Below are 5,938 nucleotides of genomic sequence, written 5' to 3' on the forward strand. Positions count from 1 at the left end.
CCCGTTGCCTCATAACACGCTACAAACTCGGCATACATTGTGGACGATGTAGTGACAGTTTGTTTTGAGCTTTTCTATGAAATAGCTCCCCCTGCGAGAGTAAACACATATCCAGACGTAGATTTTCTATTATCTCCCGCATAATCAGAATCTGAATATCCCACTATATTGAGTGAATCAGATCTTCTATACGTCATCATGAGGTCTTTCATTCCTTGCAAATAACGCAAGACTTTCTTTACCAATTTCCAGTGTTCTATTCCAGGATTGCTCTGGAATCTGCCAAGTAACCCGGTAACAAATGCCAAGTCAAGGCGCGTACATACTTGAGCATATTGCAAGCTTCCGACAGGCTGAAGCATATGGAACTACTTTCATTTGATCGATCTCATATTGGTTCCTGGGGCATTGAAAATCCCCATATCTGTCGCCCTTGACTATAGGAGCAGGTGAGGGACTACATTTGTGCATACTGAATTTCTTTAAGACTTTTTCTATGTATGCCTTTTGTGACAGTCCTAATACCCCTTTACTTCTATCTCGGTGAATCTCGATCCCTAGAACGAATGAAGCTTCACCAAGATCTTTCATATCAAATTTTGAGGACAAAAACTTCTTTGTTTCTAGTAGTAGACTGACATCACTACTAGCAAGTAAGATATCATCCACATATAGGACAAGGAAGATAAACTTCCCATTCTTAAACTTTGCGTAGACACAATTGTCCTCAACATTATCTTTAAACCCAAAATTCTTTATTGTCTGATCAAACTTCAAGTACCACTGTCTTAAAGCTTGTTTTAATCCATAAATAGATTTCTTTAGACGGCATCCCAAACGTTCTTTTCCTTCCATGACAAAACCTTTCGGTTGTGCCATGTAAACATTTTCCTCTAAGTCTCCATTGAGAAATGCCGTCTTTACATCCATCTGATATAATTCCAAATCATAATGTGCCACTAATGCCATTATGATTCTGAATGAATCCTTACATGAGACTAGAGAAAAGGTCTCATTATAATCAATCCCTTCTCTTTGTGTAAAGCCTTTTGCCACAAGTCGGGCTTTATATCTCTCTATATTCCCTTGAGAGTCAAGTTTTGTTTTGTAGACCCATTTACAGCCTACTGTTTTGGCTCCTTTAGGAATTATCTCCAAATCCCAAACTTTATTTGCATTCATTGATCTCATCTCATCTTCCATGGCCTCAAGCCACTTTGATGAATGATCACTTTTCATGGCTTCTTCAAATGAGGTGGGATCATCCTCCATTTGAAATTCTTCAGTGTTGTACACTTTATAATCAGCAGGAATAGCTGATTTTCTAACTCTTTGAGACCTTCTAGGAGCCTCCTCAATTGGCACATTTTCTGTTTGAGGCTGTTGTTGCTCCCCCTCATGTGTGGCAATAGGTTCTATAGGATCCTGAGGCACAGATTCCTCATCATCATTCATTGTTGCCACAGGCAGGATAACAATAGGTGCTGGCACCACAGTGTCTTGTATTGTTGGTGCAGCAACAGCAGGTAGTGAGAAAAATGGCTCATGAATGATCGGAGTGGGTGCATACACCCGCTTCTCTTCAAGGTCAATTTCTCGAGCTACTATGCTCTCCCTAATCATTTTATCCTCTAGGAAGACAGCGTGCCTCGTTTCTACAAACTTCGTATGTCTGTTAGGACAGTAGAAACGAAAACCTTTTGACTTTTCTAGGTAGCCAATGAAATGGCAACTCACTGTTTTGAGATCTAGCTTCCCAATGTTTGGGTTAAAAACTTTAGCCTCAGCAGGGCTCCCCCCCACACGCAAGTGGTTAAGTGAGGGTACTCTTCCTGTCCACAACTCATACGGTGTTTTGGGCACCGACTTACTTGGTACTCTATTGAGAATATGAATGGCGGTTTTTAACGCCTCCATCCACAGACTCATGGGTAAAGTGGAGTAACTTATCATACTACGCACCATATCCATCAGGGTACGGTTACGCCTTTCAGCTACTCCATTCTGCTGAGGTTCGCCCGATGTTGAATACTGGGCGACTATACCATTCTCCTATAAGAACCTTACAAAAGGTCCAGGAACTTGTCCATATAGGGTATGTCGACCGTAGTACTCTCCTCCACAGTCAGACCTGACTATTTTAATCTTTAAATCATGCTGATTTTCAACTTCTACTTTAAATATTTTAAATTTATCCAATGCTTCTGTTCTTTCTTTAATTGGATAAATGTAGCCAAACCGAGAGTAATCGTCTGTGAATGTTATGAATGAATCATAATCATCCACACTTTTCACAGGAAAAGGACCACATATGTCTGTGTGAATAATCTGTAGAATTCCTACGCTTCGTTTGGCATCTTTCTTAATTTTCTTTACATACTTTCCTTTTATGCAATCTCTACATTGTTCTAACTCTGAGAGCTCTAATGGAGGAAGAATATCATTCCTCACTAGTCTTTCTATTCTCCCCCTCGAAATATGGCCTAAACGACAGTGCCATAATTTTGACAACGCATCATGAGCTCTCTTTCGTTTTCTGTTTCCATTGTTCGATGAGGATACATTTTCATTCACATCACATACGGAATTCACATTTTCACGAAGTGATAACAAATAAAGCTCGTCTTGTCGGAAGGCAAGACCAACACATTTATTATTAAACAATATCCGACATTTGCCATTTCCAAAATGGCAATCATAACCATCATGGTCCAACTTTGATACACTAATAAGGTTTCTTTGCAAAGAAGGTACATAAAGAACATCTCTAAGAAAAAGTATGAAGCCATCTGGAAGCTCTAGAGGAAGATCTCCAACGGCCTCAACATCTGCTTGTACTCCATTTGCGACTTTAATGAAACTTTCGCTTCTTTGCAAAGTTCTCATCGAACGGAATCCCTGTAATGAATTAGCAACATGAATAGTTGCACCTGAATCAATCCACCAAGTAGATTTTGAAAACTTTACATACAAGGATTCATTTACGAACGTAATAATGTTCTCACCTTTATTCTTCATAATCATCTTTAAGAAATCAGGACAATTCTTTTTATAATGTCCCGTCTTCTTGCAGTGGAGACACTGGTCTTTAGCCACTAGGAATTGCTGGTTCTGAGACTGTTGCATGGGACCTTTTCCAGATGACTTGGAGGAAGAGCTGTTATTATAGTTTTTTTTTCTTATCTTTTAGGTAGTTGACAGAACCACCTTGTGAAACTTTTATTCTTTCCTCCTCCTGCACACACATGGCTATGAGCTTTTCCAAATTCCATTTTTCAGGCTGTATGTTGTAATTAACAACAAAGGTGTCAAATTCTTTGGGCAAGGAAGCAAAAATCAAATGAATAAGAAACTCATCCTTGAGTGCCAAATCCATTGGTTTGAGCTTAGATGCCAGATTGCTCATTCTCAGTATGTGCTCTCTAATGCCACTGCCGCCACCAGAGTACCTTTCTGTAACCAGCTGCTTGATCAGCTGGGTTGTATATGTCTTTGAAGAGCCAGCGAACTAACTCTTTATTCTATCTAGGTACTCTGTGACCGTGTCACAGTCTGGAATTGAGCCCACAATAGCAGGCTCAATCGTGTTCTTTATCACTGCCAAACACTTCTTGTTGGCAGTGACCTATTTCCTATGCTCAAGGTCATAGGACATCTTTACGGGAGCAAAATCCCGCTCTCTGTTCTGCCATGCAGTATCAGTCTTATCTGTCTCCCTCACTGGTGCCACAGGTTTTTTGGGACACGGTGTGGTGACAACCCAGTCCACCTCAGCGAGGATAAAGGCCAGGTCTATCTTTTTCTTCTACTCAATATAGTTATCACCTTTTAGAGTGGGGATCTCTTTGATACAACTCATTAAGTTGTATCCTCCTGAAAACATAATTCAAATAGGGTGAGAACAGAAATAACAACAATAATTGCATGCCTTAGTTTAACGTTGGTCAAAATTAAAACATACAATTATTTTCTACACTAATTCTACATCACCGTTGGGCAGAAATAGAATTAATGTATAACAAAAATATTATAATATTGCCATTAATCAACGTTGGTCAGAATAACAACAATATTATAATCAATTTAAATCATTTCCATTTTCAAAATTAAATTCTCCCGTTGGTTCGAATTTAATAATGAAAATTACATCTTTAAATACGCAGCGGAAACTTTAACATTTAATAATCTTTTTCCTATTTTCCAGAAGCAAATTTACTATTTACTGAACAAAAAATGTCGTTGGATAAATTTTGTACAGAAAATTATCATAAAAAATCAATTCAAATTGATCAAACTGTTTTCTGGAAAATAAGAAAAACAAAAACTGTGACTTTACTATTTATTTGGCCATTTTGGCCCAGCCAGCACACGCGCGGCCCACGGCCTGCTCACGCGCGCGCGCGCCAGCGCACTCGGCCCAGCTGCCGCGGCCCATCCGCGCGCTCCAGCGCACCCCCGCGCCCAGCCGCGCGCGCTCTCTCCCCCGCGCCCAGACCGCAACCTGGGCCTGGGCCGCGAAATCGTTTGCCCGCCTGGGCCTAAAGCCGGTCCGGTGAATCCTGATCGCTAGATCGGATCGGACGGCTGTCCGGCCGTTTCGCCCGAACAAAACCCCCGGCCGGCCCCTCTCCCTGAACCCTAGGTTCATTTCCTCTTTCTCCTCTCCTCTCCCACGGCGACGGTAGCGAAAAACGAAGGGAGCGCGCGGCCACCTCGTCACCGGAGAAGAAGGGAGGACGACACCGGTGCCAAGCCCCTCGCTGGTGCGCGCGCTCGCCCATGGCAGAGCGCGCCGCCGTCGAGCGGCTTTGGACCGCTGTCCTGAGCCATGGCCGAGCCAGGCCTCTGTCCGCTCGCCAACCATGGCGGCGGTGATCACCGCCCGCACGGTGGTGGCTTTCCGCGCGACGGCGGTGTCGGGAGGACCGGGTAGGTTCCCCTCTCCATCTTTTTCCTTCCCCAAAACCCGATCTAGGGTTAGGGTTTCATTTCTAGGGTTAGGGTTCTTTCTCATTCGATCCGAGATCGGGATCCTTTTCATCCTTTTCCGGTTTCTTTTATCCCGATTTTGCACGATTTCCCGATTAGGGTTAGGGATTAGGATTGGGGACGAAACTGTTTTCTTCTCCCCCCGATTTGAAATCGGTTTATTTCTTTTCTGAGTCAGTCACCGAGCGGTCGCCGGATCCCGGCGTGGTTCTTTTGATTCTCAGTCAATCCCCTTCCTTGGTTAGGGTTAGGGTGTCGAGACCATGTCTCATTCTGTTCTTACTTTTCCCGTACCCAGATCTACCGCTAGAAAAAAAATAGCTCTGGTACCATTGTAGCGATTCTGTGGATCGACTAGGGTAGATCTAGACGGATGAACACTTAGATCCGTGAAGCACATGCACATTTAGACCTAGAACACTACACCGAGAGGGAGATAGGGTAGAGAGGGGCTGGTGATGAACCTGAGCCTCCGGATGAAGTCACGGTTGTGCTGGCCATCGCTGGTTCGATGATTGAGGCAGCACATGGGCAGCGACGGGTGGAGTAGAGGTTGCACGGACGTCGATGCAGTGCGGTCGGACGTAGCAGTGACGACGGCGAGGATCAGCGGAGCTTCCCGTCGCTGGCTGCGCGCCCTCTTAGATCGGAATTAGGGTTTGTCGGTGGGGTTTGCGGCTCACGGCGAACCTCGTGCTTTGAGCCGCCGGCCCCCACCTCTTTATATAGCGCAGTGCGACGGGGGCCCACCAACCATGTAGGGTTGGGCGCCCCCGATCAGGGCGCGAGACCAAGGCCCAATAGGCCGTTGGGCTTATTGGTCAGGAAATCAATCTAACAGGAGTACTTTTTTTTTCCTTGCTCCCGCTTCAAGAGTTCCAGTGCAAAAGGCGACTCCAGCTCTGTGGGTGCTTCACGCGGGAAGCCGTTTTTCTGTTGACCGTTTAGT

Source organism: Miscanthus floridulus, chromosome 1 (assembly GCF_019320115.1).
Source record: "Miscanthus floridulus cultivar M001 chromosome 1, ASM1932011v1, whole genome shotgun sequence".
NCBI lineage: Eukaryota > Viridiplantae > Streptophyta > Magnoliopsida > Poales > Poaceae > Miscanthus > Miscanthus floridulus.